The following is a 22,496-nucleotide window of genomic DNA, read 5'->3' on the forward strand; positions in this document are numbered from 1 at the left end:
TTTTTTTTTTTTTTTTTTTTTTTTTTTTTTTTTTTTTTTTTTTTGATGAGGAAAGTTAGCATAAATGAGATTGTTTACATTTTTACTACAGACCTAATTTCTCTCTATTTGTGTTGTACTGATGTGGTATTTAAACCCTTGTTAAGAGATAATGTTGCAATAATCTGTTTCTATGCTTGCACTCAATTTCCTGCTGCAGTATCTTGGAAGATTGGTAACAGAATTGGCCACTACTTATAAAACCATCTTCTGGGGCTTGGGGATCAGTCCACTCAAATCTTCGTTTCATTTTAAAAACCTGGACACTACCATTAACTGACAAGATGATGTCAGATGAGATGAAGATAGTAACTTCTCAGGGAGGTTTGCCATGAGAGACCAGCGTGAACTTGTCTTTTGACTTCTACAAACCTGTCCATCTGCCTTTCATTAGCCCTGGCTTAGCAATGGAAAGCGGAAAAGCAGACTTATTCTGATAGTAAGGGAACTACACAGTCCTGATGGTCTAATCTTGACATTTGGGAAGGTTTTTGCATGTGACAACTAGGAGACTCTACCGCATTCAAGTGGATGGGTGAGCAGACAGAATTTAAGTACTATTAGTCACATGTTAATACAGAGTCGAAGTAGTAAAGCATGAAGGGGTAACACACAACAGCCCAATTCTCACAGCTCTAGAGCCACAGTAGGAAACACTGGCACATAGGCATTTACAAAGCACCCATGGAAATAGCAGTATTTAGGTGCTGAGTAAAGTTAGTGCAACATGAAGGAGCTTGCACACCCAGAAAAGCTACATTGATCCCACCAGGAAAAATGACAGACTATATACAAGATATATACTGTGTGAATGATTGCCCCCAAAGAGTACTAGGACAATGAGATGGAAGAGGATGTCAAGGTCAAATTATTATTTTTTTACTACAGCAGCCAGACAGCTCTCAAATGGTTGATTTGAAGAGCTTTAATAGAACAATATCATTAAAACCCAACGGTTGGTGCTCAGGGAACAAAATTGCTGTGTTGCTACCAGTGTCTTGGCAGGTAAATATGAAGGTTCACATTATTAATGACAAGCATTTGCAATGACTGCTTTGTTTCATTTCAGCAAATGCTCCATTTCCAAAGGAACTCTAGTACAGGGATGTGGAATTAAATCAGCATGCATTTTGGGCTCACAAAAACCCGCAGCCTTTAGCGTAGTCACAGTAAGATCAAACAGGGACCTCTTTCTACACTACAATCAGCCAGCTCTTGATGTTGTTGTTTCAAAGACTTTCTCACCGGTGTCTACTTTATTAATACTTAGCATTTGCACTGGGAAGTGGATTCTGGTCCTCACTTGTAAAGGGGCAATACTTGTCTGTATGTCATCAGTGTCACAACCTAGGTCCCACGTTCAGCAGAGGGCTGTTCAGCATGTGCCTAATTTCAAACACGGGCACGCAACCTATTCAACTCAGCAGGATGAGAATGTGTGTCCGACGTGCAGCATGTGGCACAGCAGGGGCTGACACAGCATTGCTAGCTGCATGTTTTTTGGGTTATTTATACCTGTAGGGATAAGTGGGGAGGAAAGGAGGGAGAAAGGAAGCAAGAACGGATACGGCAGGAGAAGGAAAGGAATGAAATCAACACATTACCTGTCAAGGCAGAAGGACTGAGAAAAGTTCATAAAGATTCCCCAGTCAGGTTTGGATATTTTTAATTCTTTTTATAAAAAATATTATTATTATTATTACTACTATTATTGTTATTATATTATATTTTATTTTATGCTATTTTCATTCAAATAACACTATAGGATGCTGAGGCTGTTTGCTAATAGGCATGCAGAAATTTGGCCACTGGAAGAAGACACCAAGAAATAGGAAAGATGGAGTGAACGTCTTATGTGCACAACAGTGTTGTAGAAAAGCTAACTACAGGACGTGGAATAAGCCTTGTTCCATAACAAGTACCTGCTAGTGACAAGTAAGATACTCAAACTAGTATGTGAACGTCTCTCAGGTTGCTGAGTGGGTCCTACTGTGCACAAAACAGGTAGTGACACACTCAGTACCATCAGTGTTACCTGATTAAAGCATATTTGTCAGCAAAACAGACCAGGAGCTTCAATCATCTGCTTCATGACTCCCCTCTGTGCACATCTGTCCTACGTCTAGGAGACAAACAAGTCTTTCTTTCCAAGTTCTGTCTCTACAAGGCTAAGTGCTTACTAAAAGTTATTTGAGAAAGGATTCTGACCCTTTGCGACGTAAAGACATGCATGGTCCCTAGTCAAGCCAGTGAAAGTTGAACATTGTCATTGGCAATTCCTCTGGTTGCAGAATTAAAAGTCTTTTCTCAATCACTCATAGTGTGGAAAGCAAAGGTCACTAGTGCAGGAGTTGACCAGGACAGACAGGGAGGACTTCTCTCTCAGGGTTAAGAAGGCAGTGAATATCCCACTATGTGGTCATAGAATCATAGAATCATGGAATCATAGAATGGTTTGGGTTGGAAGCGACCTTAAAGATCATTATTTCCAACCTCCACCCTCGGGGTGGGGACACTTTTCCCTAGATTACCTTGCTCAGAGCCCCACCCAGCCCAGCCTTAAGCACTTCCAGGCACACGGCATTTACAACTTCTCTGGACAAGATGTGCCAGTGCCTCATCACTCTCCAGCTCCTCTAGCTCCTGGCAGATGCTGAGCACTGTCCTCTGCAGGGCTTTTCTGGTGGGGCTGACTCATGCCTTGTGCCTGTGCCCCAGAAACAAACTCCCACCAAGGTAGTGCCTTCTCCATGCCAAGGATAAGTGTGTTGAATACAAGAGACAAAGGTTGATGCAAAAAACTATGTAACCTACACCTGTGGTAGTTGGCAGAAGAGGTGGAACACAACACCCTCCTTCATATTCATATCGCTCGTGAGGCTGAAGAAGGGAACTGAACCAAGGACAGCAATCCACAATTTAACACTCTCTTACTAGATCAGGAGGGGCCTCTTTGGGAGACATATGCCAGGAGCTTGTTTGCAAGGTACTTCACCACTGACCCCAAAAGCCCTTGGGAGTTTGCTGGGTACACTTCCGAGGGCCCTGCTGAGGCCTAATCTCTGCGTCAAACCCGCTCTGATAAAGAGCAACTCTGGTGGCCAAAAATGATGGAGCGATTTTCGAGCAGACTACAAGCTAATCCCCGGGATCATGATTAATATGTTTATTTTGCTCAGTTAAACAGATTCTAATGCCCAGGGCTGGGTGTAAGGACTGCTAAGAACACAGTCACTAAGCTGCCAGCTTTGGGTCGCCTTTGGTGATCTAGATGGACACCCCTGACTCTCTAAAACCCCTGAGATTCCAGACAGTGAGGAGGTGAGTTTCTTTCCTTTTAATTTATGTTTTTGGTTTTTTACTGATTTGATTTTCTAGAACTAAAAGATGCTCTGGCCTGCCAATAAGCAGTCTTCCTAAATATAAGACCATTGTTCTTTAATTTTTAATTAGTCACCTATGGTCCTAGATATAGACAATGTATTTTCCCTTTGATTGCTCATCTAAACAAATTTTCACATCTAGAAGAAAAATTTTCTTCTCAGTAAGAAGTAGAAGAAAGTGATTTGTGAAAGATGGAAAAAATAGCTGACCTCTACTTGTCCAGATGCTGCCAGGTCCTGCAGTCAGGGTTACCCATAAGATAGGAACTAAAGTGATCTTGGTCTATGGGGCATTTGTTTGCTTTTGGCTCCCAGAAGAAAAATGAAGCTATCTAACCTCACTTAAGAGCCCTTAATAACAGAGCACTCTTGCCACCCACACCAGAAATGTCCTGGCCAAGAAACAGGGTATTTGCTCTTATATGACCATATTTACATGACTTACATGCCAGGTTACATGTCTACTGTGGGTGAGGAGGGTGTCCTTTATGCTCCCAGGCATTTGATTGAAGAAGAGGGAACAAAGCCTGAATCAGCTCTCAGGGAAAGCTTAAAGGAGAGTGATATCAGGACAACCAGACCTCACTAGAGGTCATGAAGTGCAGAGCAGGAAATGTTCTCTTTCTCTTTTTGCTTTCTGCAAAACACCATCCTGCTACTGACATACTCCAGATACCTCTGAAACTTTCCATGCTCTTTGGATACCTTCCCACTCCCAACCATTAGAGTGTGCTGCACACAAGCAGTCACTAATTACATCAGAGGGAATCTGGGCTTAATTCAAATCCCACATGCAATGCCAGGACCTTGCTTCTCAGAGATCTGGGCAAGACAGTATCTCTGCCTTCTCATGGCATCCATTAGTCATTCTTTCTCCATGGCCCCTGATGCCTCTGCACTGTCCTCTCCTGTGCTCCAGGTTCCACACCATCCATTTCCCATTCTCCTCTAGGCTTCATGTATTTATCCATTCCCATCACAACAACAGCCAATTGACTGTAGAGTTACAGGCTCAAGGAATGACACAGGCAGAACTAATCATAATTTGGGGCCTGAAGATAGGTTAAACTACCTCTGGGGGGCTCCACACTTTATCATTTCTTGCCTTATCCTCCCAAGTAAAAATTAAGAAATATATTCCAAAAACCAGAAAAGTCAATTGAAAATTAGGTTTTATGGGAAACTGAATAAGTCAGAAATTTGGTCAACATCCAGAATAATTTCTGGAATATAAGGGAGAAAAGGGTTTTGAAAATAAAGAAAATGGATAGATTTATCCTTTTTTTCAAAATGGCATGTTTTTTCTTTTAAACTGAAAGGAGAGGACTAGATTAACCCCTGAACAGCATTTCCCTGAAATTCAGGAAAATCCAGCAGTGCTTTTGCTTCTCCCTTGATATGTTTTTCTCTGGGAAAAAAAAAAAAATTCTTTGTCTTTCATTTCCTCTCTTTCCTGAGACCATCATCTCACTTTAGATGATAGGATTTCTGGAGTGGAGAGCACACAGCATGTTCACAACATCCTCCGCATTTTCAAACCTCGGAGTCACTGAAATATCTCTTTAGGGTTAAGACCCCAATTTGGTGTAAACACAGAAATTGCACTCAAAGGGCCGATGAGATGCAGGACTTTAGCCCCTGCTCTACACAGACTTTGTCATGTGATCACAGGCAGAAACCGGGCTTTAGTCTGTAAGGGGCACAGTACCATGACTTTTCAATACAGCCAGGAATGTCCAAGCTATCTGCCTGTTATCCCATATGTGGGGTATGATCTGGGGCAAACCAAATGGCAGAGGAACTCCTGCATGGACCAGAAGACTGGTTTATGACAGTGATCCATTTTCCTGAATACAACTGGCTGAAGCTTGTGCACTGCACTTTTGAGCCCAAACTCAAGTAGTTCAAGTGCAAGGGCAACAGTCCTGTGGAAGACAATGTCACTACAGGGTTACACACACTCAAATGGCAGCATGTTGACTCCATGGTAATAATTCATTTAAATGAATGTGTGGGTAGATATGTTTTCATTGATCAAGCACATGACGTGGAGAACAAGCAGCCTTGAAAACATCTAGACAAGCCTGGAAGAGTGCAGCTGTTAGCATTGCAAACTACATTATCACCATATATTTAGATTGTTATTAAGTGAACTTTAAGTAAGGCATCCTCCATTTGTCATTTTCCCCCCTGGTGGATTCAGCTACCAACATTGATTTACTTTTTTTTTTTTTTTTTAATCTGAAAATTTGGCTATTAACTTTTCAAAACTTATTAATCTGTTTTCACTTCAGTGGTAGCAGCTTCCCCCCCACCTTCTACTTAGCTTGTTAAAACTCAGAGTTGATTAAGTATGACACAACAGTAAAATATTACATAAGCTCACATGAAAATTTTTATTTCATTATCGGCACAAAGTGAGTCATCTTGAATATGACACTGGCTTTGGCTCCATTTTCTCTCACTTTTTTGCTCTGGTTTTATATTTAATCACAGCTTTTTTCTCCCTCTCTTTGCGTGTACAATTTTGTTTTTCAGATCCACAGCAGAACGATCCAACTTTGTTCTTACACTATTAATTAACACCACGCTCTAGTTTCCAACATACTTAAATGATGAATAAGGTTAAATTCCAGACAACGTTCTGTACATTGCCATCAATTAACAATTTTCGAGGCAGTGCTTCATTAATAAACACCGATCAGCAGAGCCCTTGTGTGGAGTGCATTGGAGCTGAGAAAATTGTGGAGAGTGTGGTGTGTATGAGCCTGTGCACAAGTGTGTATGTGTGCGTGTGTGAAAAAAAATCAATGCAATATCCTAGGAAACTCATCAGCACATCATCTCCTTAAAGGTTAATTAAGAATTTGAGGAAGAACAGAGGGGCTGAAGCAGAGGTGATGGACATCCGTGTCTCTCCAGATCATTAAGTACTAATTAGGTTTGGAAAGTCTATTGAGCTTCCTTGGTCTCATCAAGCCATGTGATGGTCCCTGGATACCTCAGTGTGAAATGCCATCAGCACTATATCTCCCTTTATGAACAGGATGCACTTCAGTCTCAGGTGTACCTGCTGTCTCTCACCCTGTGCATGTGTATGCCTCCTTTGGTATGTGTTTGATTAAGCTATTTTATATACTGCATAAAAACTGCTTGGAGAATACAGACAATTTCAGAATCATGTGTAATGCAGCATTTTTGCTAGAAGGCTAATGAGGAAAAAAAAAAAAAAAAAGGGGAGGGGAGTAAAAAAAAGGCAAGAGAAGTTCCTGTTAGATATAAAGTCAGAATGAGCAGGGAAAAAACTTCCAAGTTCATATAAACCCTTTTGCTGTGCTAGAAGTTCATTTAGGGAGGACTTCCAGACTGGCTTCCTTTTGCTTATGTTTCCTGAGCTCAAGATAGAGGTGGGGCAAGACAGGAGCTCCACAGACAAAGTTATTAGAGCAAGACCCCACCATGCAGCTTCAAAAAGACCATAACATGTATTTTGTTAATTACCTTTTTTAAAACTCTTAACAAGAAGTGCTGCACATCTAAATCCCAGAAGAAGCAGTGAGAGGTTTTTTAAGAAATAGTGTCCATGGAAAGTGAGATGCTGCTTTTATCCTAATTTCCTGGCTTTTCATAATTTTCCAGTCTATAGGTCTTACAGGGACAGATTTTTCTCAGGATGTTTCCTTTAAATTAAATTGGAAATACGAATTTATATGCTCAACTCTGGACAAAGATCTAGCAAGCAAACCTATCTGTGCCTGAAAGTGACCTCTGAGGTGCCCAGAGACTGAGTCAGCTCTCAGTGCTAATGTACAAAGTAATTCAAACCAGATGCCAGTGATCAGATAGATTCTTCTGGAAACCAGCCTTGATGGTGTTATTAGAAAAAGCCACAGCTGGCTCTGTTATGAGGGTTCCCTCATGGTAACTCAATAAAATTGGTTAGTCCTAATTTTTAGGCAGCTGTAAGCTAGTAGCATGGCATAAAGCTGCTGAAAGGTAATGGAAGAAAACATCTTCAACACTGTCTGTCCAAAGAGATCTTTATTCAGGAATATGCAAGAGGTGTCTTTTTTATACATAAAGAGCTAATCCACACACCTTCTCCCTTCCTCAGAATGGAGAGAAGAATAATGAGCCTTAAGATATTAGCATTCATTTCATAAAATTACACCAGAAAAGGTTGTCCTCAGAGCTGGCATTTTCAAGGGACACATGCTATAAGGGAAGATGTTGACACTGGGGATAGTTGCCATAGCCTTTTTGAGCCCCACTGAACTTTGACTTTGATTGCACATGATGGAATGGAAGTTAATGGTTCACTGGCTCAAACTGTTGCCCTGCCGATACTGTGCTTTTAACATTTTAGTTATTAAGAGCAAGTCTAGTTGCATTAGCAATATCACAGGAGTGAAGGCAGCAGTCTGGGAACCACAGGGATGTGGGTCCTTAAGGATGCTTCTGGAATTAAAAACAACTGCCTCCCACCGCCACCACTACCGGCACCCAGTTTTCAGCACGATGTGGCTGAATTGAAAAGCTACTGATAATGCTTCAGCCTGCACGTCTGCTCCCGAATATCAAGGACCCCTTGATAAACCCACTGCAATGCCTGGAGCACTTCATCTGCAGGCGACTTGCTCTCTTCAATATGGAGAGGATTGCCACTAATCCTGGCGCATTACTGTTCACTTGACAGAAGTCGCCTGAAACAACTTGCGTCTGTTCTTGTCCTGATTCGCTGTCGGTATTTATTAAGAGCAGTGTGTTTAAAATGGCACACATTGTAGCCTGCAGATAACATCTTAAGCTTCCTGCCTATACCAACAAAAAAACAAACACCCCCTCCCAAGAAAATCTTCTCCAAACATTGTCACGCCCCTCTTTGCTCAGCCATGTTGATGCTGTTGCTTCCTTCCCAAGAGATCCCTGTGAGGTCCTGGTGCAAAAAGCACCTTAGCTTTGGTTTTACTGATCACCATTCCTGAGCTGATGTGAAATGATTTTAAAAACTGAAGTGATAGAAAATATTAACCAGTCAAATCAGTTCTGTTTTCGTGACTTCAGCAGTGAAACGCGTTAAACTCACAGAATCTGTGGTTCTCTACTGACCAATGAGACCTTCATGTTCCTCCCCTTTCTCTCATGACAGAACATTTATCTCCAAGGATGTAGAGATGTAACAGCTGCTCTGAACATTCAATCTTAACCACTGTGCTTAGGAGTAAACAAGAATCATTGTTGAATGCTGAATATGGTGATGGTTATGTGATGTGGGCATTTATTTACCAAGGATATGCTTTGACTCAACACCACTGACTTGTCAAATTTACTGGATCTGCATAGTTTGACTTTTTACATGGCAAAGACTACAAAATTTCAACACACCCCACACCCCCCGTTTCCTTATTCCTACTCTGATTCTGATTTGTGTCTGGACAAGTTTTTAGAAGTATAAGAAGTCCTCTAAGGAAAAAAAAAAAAATTGACTAGTACTAAATTTTGCTTTGCAACATGTATTTTCCAATTTGGAAAAGGCCCTACAGTGTTTGTAGATGAGTTGTTGACTGCCATTTCTCCTAGCTTTTGAGATCTCTTAGTTTCAATATAGTCACAGACAAGGAAACATTATCAGTTTCAGTAGCAGAAAACAGTTCTCAAGCAAACCGTCAAAGAGAATCTAGTTTTCTGTGTCTCCTACACAAAAACTGTTGCTTTTCTGCCAATTTAACTAACATACAGAAAAATAAGTTTGGGAGGAGATGGATAATCAGTTTTTCCTTAAATAAAGAAGCTATTAAAAAACATAAATTATATCACTCTGAGCTTCCTTTACAAGCCTGTGAAGCTTTTCTCTTGCTAAACTGGTGTTTCATTTGTTAGCGGACAAATGTTCAGACTTATCAGGTCCTTAAAGACCTATTTCTTCTATTCTTGGGTGGATACTACGCTCCAGAATTTAGCATCAAAAAAGCTTTTTCTTGCTCTTTTTTGCTCCCAGCACATTGGTCTCATGAAAAGTTTCATCACTTATGTGTGTGAAGAATATGTGTGTATGTGTGAGGATATGCATATGCATCAGTCTAGCATATTTTAAGTAATTTCATATACATATGTATATATATATATATACACACACACACATATTTGTGGAGAGGACATGTATATGTGAAGAGGGAATACAGTCATACCTGGTCTGGGTGTTTCTGTACTTTAGGCAGTGTGCAGATAGAAAGAGGTGTGAATTAAAGAAGAGGGAGTTAATGTACAGGGTAACTCTTCTGATCTCAGTAATGTACTAGATGACAAACCAGTGAAATATCTTCCCTTCTGTCTTTAAAATAAAGGATAGTTCTGCAAAGGAAAGCCCTGTACATCAACTTAGTCCATGCAGAATCTTAACATTTGTCTGGGACAAGCAACATTAGGTATGGCAGACAGTAATGGCGCTTTCAAATGAGGGACAGATGGCTGTCCAACACTGACACTGCAGGTGTCCAAGACTTTTAATTCGGTTTTATTCAGTGGACCTTTTGCTCTCCAGTCCCTTGCTACCGCTGTCAAACTTTTCCAAAAGCAAGAAAGAGTGTGGGGACAATGTGATAGAATTACAGAAGGTGGTAGAGTCATTTGTTAATCCATGGGGGAAATTAGGCCATCAGACAACAACCTGCTTCACAAACAGATCTCTGGGAAACAGGTGTGTGTACTCTGTGTGTGGATGCATGGGGTAGCGGTGGAAAGCTGTGGATGCAGGGGAGAGAACAAGAAAGAGGACTAGCTAGTGAGCTTTGGGTTGGGAGGTGACAAAAATGACATCCTGATGGGCTGTAACAGAGTATCCAAAAGAGTAAAGACACAACATCTGCTATAAAGCAGCCTTCTCTTGGTTTCATTTGAAAAACTGAGCTCAGAGAGGTACAGAAATTCTCTGGCATCACAGAGCCTCATCTGTCAATGTCCTTGTAGATACCGGTAGGATTTCATGGAGAAGAATAGAGCAAAGGCTCCCTTGCCTTTTTATTTCTTTATCCATTCCTGCAAAGAGCACAGTGTATGCATCTACCGTGCCTGAGGAGAGGGAAAGGAAAAGGAATCACAAATTCACAAACTGATACCTAGAAGTTCTGATTATTTTTAAGGTGACATCCTAAAAAAGTTTTTCTCCAACTTTTAAACACACAGCTTTCTCCAGATATCGGGAAATATCAAAAGAATTTCCAAAAGCATCTTACAAAATGCAGGTCTGTTTGGAAAGATATTTTCAATTAAAAAATATTATTGCAAGTGTTCTCTTTTGACCACCATTTGGACAGAGTTTACTTTGAATTGCAAGTCCTAGATATCAAGTATTTCACCTCTGATGAAATTATATGAATAAATGAACATTTTTCTTTGCATTCCCTAAGAATAACTGTATTTTCTCATCCTGGCTGCTGGGGATGCTAAGCTGTCCTGCTTCTCCAGGGACAGGCAATACTGCAGGGGTATATTCCCACCCATATAACCAAACTGCAAAATGTCCTTCAAGAATTGTTCAGAGAAATTGCATATAACATTTTGACAAGTCTTGTTCTTTACACTACAGAAGAGCTAACTCAACTTTACATCAGCAATTTGGCCGTGATCTCTGCAACTTTTATTTTATTTATGGGTTGAAAGGAGTCATGATTTGGTCAAATTTGAAAGTTCAGATGCTTTTTGGGTTTTTTTTGCATCAGAAACAAGCCTCCCAAGCCTCATCACTTTTGTCTGTCTTTAGCTGAGGTGAACAGCCTGATTCAAATTTTTGTAAATACACTTCAGCTGGTCTCTGAGAGGTACTCCGCACTGCAGAGGAATGAGTCACGTTGTTGCTTTCACTTTTACACTGGGGATACCGCTCCTGCCAGGATCTTGCCATTTACTTGGAAAACTAGTCAGCGTTCCTTTCATATTCCAGATTGTCATCCTTCCCTTCACTTTCCCCCTTCCTCCACCCTCTGGGAGCTGCAGGACAGCATCTTTCTGTTGTCCTGCAGAGATAGACCTCAGCTGAGTGATGCTGCCTGATCCCTGGAGAAGGAAGGAAGAAAAACAAAACCCCAGCAAAACAAAACCTGTTCCCATTCACACCCCAAACCCTCAATATTATCCCTTTGTGCCAGCTGCACCATCATACAACTGCATTCTATCTTGCCATGATTTTTTTGGTGGAGAGCTGCCTATACAATCTGTGAGCACTGTTGGAACAGCCCAATTTTACAAGCATAAAGTATTATGATTGCATTGATTTCCATCATAAATCATATTTTCCATCCTCTGTCTTTCTTTCCTTGCACTGACTGAATTAAGCCTTGGTGTTTTCTTTAGCTGCTGCCAGAGCTGAGGCTTGAGATGATATTAGGGTAATGATGATAAATTTTAGCCTCAAGCCAAACCATTTCCACATTACAGATAATGTTTTTTTCCAAATAAGTTCTGTTATTGGAATCCAGGACCCACCACATCTGCAGGCTCAGAGGCTGCCTCAACACAGTCTCTTTGCCGTAATGGGTTTATAGATTTGAAAATTTGCTCTAAACAAATAAATGAGAGAAGAGAGGAAAAAAAGCAAATGAAGGAATGGAGAGGGAGAATCAACCGGAAGAGAAAAAGAGAAGAAGGAAAGGGGGGAAAAAAGGAGAAACCAAGAAGACAAGAATAAGGGAAAGAAGAAATAAAACAATCAGAGAAAAAGGAAATAAGGAGAAGAATGAAGTAATGCCCACAGCAACGTACTAGCCAGCCTGCGGCTAGCTGCATGTCTTTAGGAGCAAAGCTGGCCCCACAGACAAGCACAAGTTCTTTTTACAAGCACCAAGAACTGCAAGCATGCAGACCCACAGCTGTGTGCTTCAGATTTCACCCCTGCCTTCTTACAAGGGCACTCCCTGTCATCTCATCTCAGAAATAAAATATTCCTGCAAAATCTCAGCTGGCCCCACGATGGACTAGGGGGAAACTGAACTAACCCTGACCCAATACTGGTATCTGTACTATGGTCTCAGTCCCCAGTGGTGTCTTACTGGTCTAAAGTGATTCTCATTCTTGAAGCTACTACAAAGCAGGCCATCTTCCCACTTTTGTCTGAGAGGAATTCAGTTTGTGCAATCAGGCCTGAAGGACATGTCCCATCCTCAGGAGAGTATAGATCCTGGGCATAGTGACCTTCAGGAGAGCAGCTGAGGGAGGCCAAACCTGTTACTTACTTGTTCTTCAGCCACTGTAAAGGAAAGGAGTTCACCATGTCACTGTGGCATCATACAAGATAATGCCGTTTAACCCTATATCCAGTATCCCTCACTAGTGCTCCATCCCTGATTTGGAGCATGGCTCAATAAATCTTATGCTCACTGCGTGCCTTGCAAGCACCCGTGTGCCCCTCTGCTCTGCTCCTCACGTTAAACAGACCACACCTGCCTGAGTGTTTTTTGTTTGCTACTCTACTGAGTGAGTGAAGTCCCCCACGGAGAAGCACAGGCAGAGATGTCTGCTCCAGTGGCAGGCAGTCCTTGGAAATCATGCTGGCTCAGAGCAGCACAGAAGTTCTGAGGAGTTCTGATTTTGGAAAATCACCTACACACAGAGACACTCCAGTAGAAAAAAGCACACCTTGATCCCTACTCTGTTTTTCTCATGGTTTGCCCTGCTAGATGACACTTTCTGAGGAGGCTGCTTAACACCTGCCACCATTTGTACACGCAGGCAAGCAACAGTTTCAGATCCTTACTTCATCTCGAGCTTTAAAATTTCACCTCATTAGTTTACACTGCGATGGTGGGATTAATCTGAAAGAAAGCAGGCATCTTTCTTCACACCCCAGTTTCCAGAAAAGCAGAGAAATATCCTAATTCATGGTTCTTCCTCTGGAGCTCAGAGTTATTGTTCTTCTCAGCCCTAAGTCAGAAGAACTCACTGCAACAAGCCTAGGTGATGCTGAAATACAATCTGATGCAGATGGTAGGGGCCAGCTCTGATTCTGACCAACATATTTACAGCCAGGAGAAGGGAAAAAAATGGACCTGCAGATAGGTAGGCAGGTGGCAGGCAGTTTATTTCACTGGCAGTGCTGAAGTGCCTACTTCACGGGATGCTAAATGCAGTAAGTGGGGAGGAGAACAAATTTAAGAGGGAAGAAGGAGGGAGTGAAGCAGTCAGTGCTCTTCAGGGTATGAAGGGAACATCCTGCACTTCCAGAGGACTCTCAAAAGAAGAAAAACACCCTCAGGATGCTGGCTTTGCAGGGTCCATGTCTTTCTTATTCATATCAGCCCCTAAAGAGGTGCTTTCTCTGAGGACATGAGTCATTCGGGAAAGCCAGCAGCCCTACCACGTCCCTACTGCAAGTCTGGGTTGGCAAAGACAGTGCATTCTGGGCTAAGGGTGCCAGATGATACATCCTTATAACTGGGCTAAACCCTTTTACTTGCTCACCTTGGTGAATCAAATTGGGATCATTTTGACTTAATCAGACTAACTGGTGATCCTACCAGCACCTACAACTAAAATGTACCTGGTATCCTGCTGCTGCAGCCAGACCCACATGAAATATGTGCTGTCCTCTCTCCCTCCGCAAGCCTAACTGCTAACTAAGGCAGTGCTGACTAACCAAATTAGACCCCCACTCTGAGTCTATAATCATAATACCAAGTCCAAAACTCTCTGAAAATGCAGCGGGATGCCAACACATAGGGCAGAGCTAAGTGCGTTTTCCTCTCTCCTTTTCTATCCCACAGTGGAAAAATTCAGCAAAAGGCTGAATTACACGTATTGTTTCACCCATGGATTGCCTCCCTTTTCACTATGCTCGTTGCAGGAAAGGAGGGTCCACAACTGAAATCTGGAATTTCAGGGCAGTAATGCACAGTTTACAATGCAGGACTCCTTTCAGTGAATAGATTGACCATATGGGAGGTCAGCAAGGTGGACAATGGCAGCTGATGTTGTAGTAGCCATAAAGGCAAGCATCATGTAGGCTTTATGGCACAAAACTGTACCTGCAGGTGCCAGGAACAACCACCTTAAGGCAGGCAAGAAGAGTGTGGAGGGAAGTGCCCAGAAACTTCATGTCTCAGGAACAGCTTCTGCACAGTTCCCACTCCTCTGACTCCAAAAAATGACCAGAAATAAATGTAGCATTTTTGTACTGCCTGGTAAGTTTGCAGTAACAAAGGCAGGCGTTTGATTGCCTTTGCCAGGACCCCATGGACAATGATCCTGAGAGGACAAAGTCACTCTCACATTTACTAACAACCAGCATTGCTGCTGGCAGGCACTCCACTGGGAGAAGGATTAGATAAGGCACAGAGAACTGCCCCATCTTCCACCTTGTAAAGGAGCATTTATAACCCAGTGCAATGGAGCATTTACAGTTACTGTGGCTGGACCAGGCAGCTTCAGTCTGCCAGGCTGTGATACTGGGCCTGATTTGGAATGTAAAGAAATATTAAACCATATTTGGACTATTTCATGGGTTGCATTTTATTTTATTTTATTCCACTTGATCAGTGTTTTGGTTTATCTTGCATTTAATTTGAAGGATTGAGCAGGTTCCCAATAAATCCCATAGCAAGATCTACATGAGAAAAACACTTTAAAAAACCCCCAACCCAACAACAACAAAACCCTTTCTTCTGCTGCTGCTGATAACAAGGCCTATTACTTTCCAGCCTGTGTTTGGTTTCAACACCGTATAATCTCTCAGTTGCAAACAAGAGACCAAGACAGCTCTGACTAGAGCTACCCTATAAATGATTTTGTCCTCAATGTTTGTTCTCACTGGAGAGGTGCCAAACTCCCTGCTCATGTGGTTAGGTACAGGCGGTAAGTAGGCTTTTTGGCTGGTTCATAGGTAATTCACAGGTAGTTTGCTAGGAAAAGCCAGATTTGTACCCAAGAATTTAAAAAACCCTGTTAAAAAAAACCTGTGTTCTGAGGTAAAGGCTTCATTTCATCATATCTTTTCCCCATTTAGACACAGCAGATGATGTCCTCCACCTCGTGGTTTTTTGTTTTTGTTTTTAGCAAAGGATCTAATCTGGGCAATAAAGATTCCATGGGGTTTTATGGACACGTAGCTCAAGGAAATACACCTATCCTTGGCCATTGCCTCTCCCAAACACTTGATAACATTTCTCTCTTGACCTGCCCCAAAGCTGACAAAGGCTGACAGCACACTGGAGCTCCTTGGCTGCCCAAATTGAGAGAGTGTGTCTCTGTTTAAACGAACAGGCATGGACTGACTGTGAATAAATTTAGTCTAGAAATGAAGAAGAGACAGAGGTGTGGAAAAGCCTTCCAAAACAGAACAAAGAATGGGAGTGATCTGAACAAATGCAGATGCCTATAACAGAGCCAGGCCCCTTCAATTCGATGGAGAGGATTAAGCATCGCTTATGAATCATCTCACCCTAATGAGGCATCCAAAATAGACCAGATGAATCACAGTCCAGAAACACCTATTTTTCTCCCTTTGCTGTAAGAGTCCAAGGTAACTGAGACAGAAACTGTAGGTGGTTTTTTGCACTGTAGGTGGTTAAAGTTAGGTGAGATGAAATTAAAAAAAAAAAAAAAGGAAAAGAAAAAAATAATCAACAACAAACCCGTAAGAGTTTTTAGATGCAATAGAACACTTGCATGAAGGTTATCTGACACAAAAGGATGTGATTGAATGAGATGATGCAAGGAATCCACTCCAGGTCAAATAGGACAATTCTTGCAAAAATCTGTTAATAAAATACTGTCTTAAGGGAAACTGTTTACAACTATTGCCATAAAAATACAGATACTTTCCTTTAGAACTCCTTTTGCAGCACTCCTTGGTTTCTGTTGGGATAATGAAGAACTGCATCTTCCCTGTTAATTTGAATTTAAGACCTAAAGATGACAGTGTTTCTCTTCTCTCTTTAATTAATCTATTTTTATCCACTATTCCTGTAATGAACAGAGGTGAATCAAGGGGTTTGTTTAAATAAGGAAGAAGCAGATACTTATTCAGGAGTGAGGGTTCTCTTTATACTCTTTTCCTCTAATTTGTCTCAAATATCACCTTTCAAGACTCCTTTCCCCTTGAATAAAGCCAACTTTCCACATGGTGATTTCTGCTACCATTGCTGTCTCAAATCTCATAAAAAACCCCATTGCTTATGAGAGGCTTCACTTGTCAAAACTAATGGGAAACAGGGGTAGCTGATGGAGAGGAAAGATAGAGAAGGTTTTGTGCTCTGAGTACCTCTTTTTAGCAAACCCACAGTGACTGATTTTACAGAAGCCCACCAGGGCCTTTGGCACAGGTTGGATCCACAGTGCAGACGGTGGATGCCAACAGTGCATCCCAGCACAGGTACAAGCTAAACTGAGCCATAAAGAGAGCCAGCACATATGGTCCCAAAGGTATCAGTACCTTCTTCCACCCAGGATGGAGTCCTAGCTTCCTGCTTTTGCTAGGAGTTGCACAGAATTAAAGCACACTTATGGTACTAGTGAGGTTTTCTTAGGGTGAGGAAGTATCTCAGCTCTGGTCAGTGTATTCTGCTTTTGGTGTCCTTGTGTTGAATCTGACAACAACAGGCTCTGGTTCTTGCTTTTAGTTTGGAAATGAAGGGTAAAATTTTGAAACAGCTTAAGAATGTTATTTCTGGGGTATCTTTACCTCAATTCACAAAACACCACAATCACACGGAGGGGACCCCTGCCACAAATCTCCCTAGGCTTGCACTTACAGTCAAAAGATTCTGTTCAGAGTTTGGCTTCATCATGCAGTGGAGCAGATCCTGACACCAGTGACTGAGTGATGTAATTTCTTTCCATGTTCATTTCCTTACTCATATTTTTGCCTCCCTTTGCTGCAAATCTAGCATTAACAAAGAAATCTATATGCGTTGCCTGACTTGCCCAGCATTTCAGATCTCCAACAGATTCCCTCACAGCTCTTTCATCTTTCACAACAGTGACCAGTGTGCTCTGGGCATCGTTCCTCTCTGATTCCACCTCTTTGAAAACCCCACAGTAACATCAGTCCTGCCACAAATGAAATAAATCAAACACCACTTTTTCTTAGGAAATGAGATCCCTCTACACCCCCATCTCACTAAAGACTTGAATTATCCGAGCTGATCTTCTGCTAAATAATAATAATAATATAACATACTATATAATATAACATAATATAATATATATATATATAACATAATATATATATATAATATATAACATACCACCTGGTACTCCAAGGTGATGTGAAAACTGTTTTGAAGAAATCTGCTTAGGTTTGCTTGGATGCAGGTGCTTTCAGAGTCTCAACTGGGTTCCATCACAATTCACATTATAGTACTACCCACAGCCATCCATGTCTCTGACACATGGGCAGATGCCCCTAAGTTGCTCCTTTTCCTTTTCTTTCTTTCCCTCTCCATTCTCGTCTTTATGGAGTAATCACATCACTTGGGGAAAATATAACAAAAAAACAGCTTTATGAGTGAAGAAGCCACAAGATGGCATTATAGAGCAATTAAACGAAAAATCTTTACTGGAATCGGCTTCCTCCCTTGCCGGTGGAGAAGAAAAAGGAGCAGGGAACAGTTCTCGTTGTGAGAGGGGACAGGTGTTTCGAGCAGCCTCCAACACAGCCACTGTCCCTTCTGTTGACGGTCTCACCTGGTTAACTCTTATTAACATTTCCAAGATTTCAAATGAAAGCCCTTCAGGAAGCAGAGGAGAGCACATGCCTCTTCATCTAGCCTGTGCTGGTGTTATTTTCCTCTTAGTGCACTGCCTTTTTCCCCCCTTCTTTTTCCCTTATTCACGGGTGTATGTGCTCACGTGTGTGCTGCTCCTTCTGGGGGGTGTGCAGTACATGAACCTCTTGTACCTTGAGGCTGTGGCTGTGATACACCTGTTTGACCTCAGCATGTGCTGCAGCTCTGAGAATGTGAAGACGAGTTGAGGGCCTGATGGACCGAAGGAGAAGGGAAGCAAAGCAGTGTGAAGGGCGTGCACATGTGTGTCTGTGTGCTGTGTGAGCAGCGTGCATACACATGGGTTACGTGAACACCTAGAGGTTACATGGCTGAGGCACGTGTGTGCAGGGTGCAGCGCTACGGCTCTGCTGTGAAACAGCAAACAATTCCAGTGGAAAGTGATCTTGGGAAATGGTTGTAGGTTCAGTGTGTACTATTTTTGTTGTGCTGTGGCAAGCTGTGTAGCTTATCACACTGCACTGTAAGCATGTGGGCATCTCTCGTGGCTTGCGGGCCCGGTGGCACGAAGCAGAGTACGTCTGTGCCTTGGTGGGGTGTTAATCATTCAGGCAAACTGTGCCCACGTGGCCATCCTGGACACAGCCGTGCTGGCTTGGCTCTGTGGTGCAGCAGGCAGCGTGTGTGCATCAGCACTCCCATGTCTCTTGTTTCTGTGGAGTGTGTGATTTATGCATGCATGGGCATGGTGGAGGGCACATACAGCTGGTTTTGGGCAGTCACAGCCCACTGCAGCAGTGAGTGTAGGGAGGGGGAATTGGTAACATTCAGGCCCATCCTGCAGCACTTGTCAGCACTGAGGGGGAGAAATAAGGATAAAAAGAAATCCAACCCCATTGCTGACTTTCCTTGCAGCTCAGCAGAGAGTGCGGCACCTGCAGAAACAGCTGGGCTGCTCACCAATACCTGACACAGACTCGCTTGTTTTTGTAAATAGTATAAAGTCTCCTTTATTCCACACCGTGCATTGTTATGGGCCAGGTCACTGAATGCATTAGGGCTGATCCCTCAGAGCATTCTGCAAATGAGACAGAGCTCAGAATGCACATGCTTGAGAAATCAGCTATTCAAAATAAAAGCTGGGATCGACAGACACTTCCAGTGTCTCCTTTCTTTTTCTTATGGTCAGTGAGGGCAAGTACTTTTCTTGGTGGCTGCTGGTGAACAAAGAGATGCAATGGTACAGATGTTGCTGGTTTACATACAGTGCTGTTTGAAGGAGCTTGTAAAGAAACTATTTCCCTTTTTTTCTTAGAAGTCATCTTAGTATTGTTATTTTTATGACTCCTACCACTATGTTTATAATTGTTACTATTATTAAATTCCTTCATAGTCAAATTGGCTAAGGGAATCTTAGATTTTTTTTCTTTTTCTTTTTTTTTTTTTTTTTTTTTTTTTCCCCCAGCTATAAAAGAGCTAATAAGTTGCCGCATTGGGGCTCCAAGGAATTGATGCAAGATTATTCCCTCATGGATTACTCTCTCCGTGCTTTGTCCAGCTTAATTTTAATATTAGTCATCATTGTTTCATATTTGCATTGTGCTCCAGTCAGAGTTCATTTCGGTGCGGCATTTGCTTAAACATAAAGCTACCAAAGGCTTAAAAGCACAGGGGCGAAGTGCACAGGGGCGAAGCTCTCTGCGTACTGAGGTGTTATTTTTCACTGCAGTCCACGCCACAGTGTTGTTTCTTTGCTTTCCTTTTGGTAAAGGAAGAATATTTCTACTGTTTTGGAATACAGCTGTGCAGTGGGGCTATACTGTGTAACAACTCCCTGCTACCGCTGGGCAAGGCCAGTCCCCGTCCCCCACCAACCTGTCACTGAGGGGTCCTGCCTCCCTCACCTAAACCAGTTTTGGTGCCTGTAGGACACAGAGATGGTTCAACCTGTTAGCCCTGTAAAAAGCTATTCCCTCTTTTAGTTGTCACACACACACACACACATACACACACACATGCTGCTCCTGTTAATTTCTATCGATTCAGTGAGCTGACACTGCCCAGAGGAGATAATGCCATGGAGGGGATACAGCATGTGTCCCCACAGAGGACCCAGCTTCTACACCTTTCAGTGACAGCTTGAGCTTGCATTTTGACTGTACAGAAAAGTTATAGGCAATTTGGGGTGAAATTGTCCTTAGTCCATAAAGAAAAGGAGCATGATCTGCCCACCAACCACATATGCGAGCATACTCTGCCCTCTCTCCCTCAACCTTCCTCAAACCTCCTATGTAACCCCACCAGATGTGGCGGAGTGGCACCAGCTTTCAAGAGATTGGTTTCTGAAATGGGTCATGACAATAAGCGTTCGAGATTGAGCAGATGGAACATGTCCCATGGGCCTTGTGCCCCATGGGCACAAGGGCAGTAGGTCACCAGAGAGTCAACTCAGGATGGGCAAGAGAAAATTTGTACTCAAACACACACACAAAATATACTGCAGGACACTAGAGCAATGAACTACAATGCAAAGAGCCATAGGGAACTACTGAAAATGGAGTGAATTGTTTACTTTGTGACCCACTCACCACAAATGAGGGAGGATCTAGGTCCTTATGTGGAACTTCAGTCCCTGTGCTGCTACTGCTATTGCTACATATTGCTACTGCTGCTGCAAAACACAGATGTAATATAGAAAAACAGAGAAAAAGGGAGATGTCTGGGGAGCCAAGATCCCAGTAAAATGATTCCACAGCACAACTAGAAGAGGAAGGCATCTCTGGCACTTAGAGCCCAATATCCCAGTTATTCATATGATGTGAAGAGACAGCTCTGCACAACGCCTTAGAGAAGAAATCCCCTCCCAGGAACACTGTGAGGTCCTGATTTAGCACAGACTTAAAAATGCATTTGAGTCTCACTATCTCAAGTGACGCTTACTTCTGTGTGTACACTATGGCTCTCAAAAACTGCACCAGAGCACAGAACAGCTTACACCCGAGGAGAGAGCAGACGTAGGCACAACACAATTACTGAGGCTGCCTGAGAGCCTTCTCTTCAGTGGCTATCCCTTTGCTACAAACAACATGGGGAGACCTTTCTCATAGGGTATCATCTGCTTCAGGCTGAAAGAGCTTAGAGAGTACAAGGATGAGATGATCACCCATTATGGGAGATTTCTGCTGAGTCTCTTTTCTGGCTTGAAGGGGACTCAAGCTCTACTCTTGGGAGCAGTTCCTTTCCACCAGGCTATCAGCTACACTGTGAGAAAGGAGAGAGAATTGTACTCTCTGCCTCCTAATGCTGTGACATTGGTGAGAAAAGACAGAAAGAATATACAGAGCAGAAGAAAGAGGAGTGACAACGGTATATCTCCACAGCTCAGAGATTAGAGAGCACACCTCTGAGTGGGAAAGTTAATGTATTTGCCTTTTATCCAATGCTGATTTCATGTAAAATACATTCAGAGATTTACTTTTTTAAAGAAGAGTAAAAGAGAGGCTGGGCTATTCTTCAAGAACATAGCCTATGTATATGATTACAAAATAAGAAAGAAATGTTTTATGCAATTATTATAGAAGGCAGTATGATTAGACAGGTAGAGAACGACAGAAAGAGGCAGACAGACAGAAATATAAAAGAAAAAACCAGAGAGCTTGCTAGCTCTTAGGAAAGCTGAGTATTACGAGAAATTATTGTGTAAAGTAGTAGTCGTGTAGAACAATAGATTAGGGAGAAAGAACCCTTAGCCTGTCACTGGGAAGGAAAAGCTGCACAAGTTCAGGATGCAGCGAAGCATCTAAAGGATGGTTGAGTGGGTTAATAATGTCACAGTGACATAATCAAATTAGTAATGCTATCTTGGCGATGTGGTCTAGTCTATCAAGGCATTTACCTGGTTACATTGTTCAAAACAATACCACTCCAGAGGCAGAGGAGTCCAGATGTCCTGCCCATGCTATTCAGGCACACGCCATCCCCTCTTACGTAAACCCTCACTGCAGGGAGAAGGGAGTTAATGGGGCAGAAATTGCCGCCCAGCTCTATCCTCTCTCCCTGCCTTCAAGCCTTGCTGGGGCAGAGGTTCGGGGCCTTGCCGGCACAGCAGCGTGATGCCCTCCCTAAGACACCTCTGCAAAACAGGGCTGGCAGCAGGGAAGTGGCATCAGCCTCCAGGGCATGGGTGAACCCAAGGCAAGAGGAATGAGTGCTCCTGAAGTCCTTCCTAGAGGAAAAAGATCTTCTTGGGGAAGGATTAGAAGTTTTATTACATGCCTACTACCCTCTGATTTGCAGCATATGCTCACTAGGGCTCCACCCCCCCCCCCTTTTCTTTCCCCATCATCTTCTGTGATTCTCT

General features: G+C 42.5%; 1 protein-coding gene and 1 long non-coding RNA gene across 18 annotated transcripts in view; one reads left to right on the forward strand and one right to left on the reverse strand.

Moving 5' to 3' along the window:
- The window catches only part of CELF4 (CUGBP Elav-like family member 4), a 705,933-nt gene that overhangs the window by 329,952 nt on the left and 353,485 nt on the right, over positions 1 to 22,496 (reverse strand). The window contains exon 1 of one of the 17 annotated variants that reach the window (XM_027885387.1): positions 2,362 to 2,443. The exons of the other annotated variants lie outside the window; for them this stretch is intronic. The gene's annotated coding sequence lies outside the window, so the exon portion shown is untranslated. Of the gene's footprint in view, positions 1 to 2,361; positions 2,444 to 22,496 lie in introns of those variants that run through there. 17 annotated transcript variants of the gene reach the window in all.
- LOC114058237 lies at positions 2,901 to 4,738 on the forward strand. Its single transcript, XR_003571393.1, has 3 exons — positions 2,901 to 3,025; positions 3,219 to 3,360; positions 4,375 to 4,738. It is a non-coding gene; the product is annotated as an uncharacterized LOC114058237 (long non-coding RNA).

This window comes from Empidonax traillii, unplaced genomic scaffold (assembly GCF_003031625.1).
Source record: "Empidonax traillii isolate 1590-97213 ecotype Southwest subspecies unplaced genomic scaffold, ASM303162v1 scaffold10:size5872457, whole genome shotgun sequence".
NCBI classification, from domain to species: domain Eukaryota; kingdom Metazoa; phylum Chordata; class Aves; order Passeriformes; family Tyrannidae; genus Empidonax; species Empidonax traillii.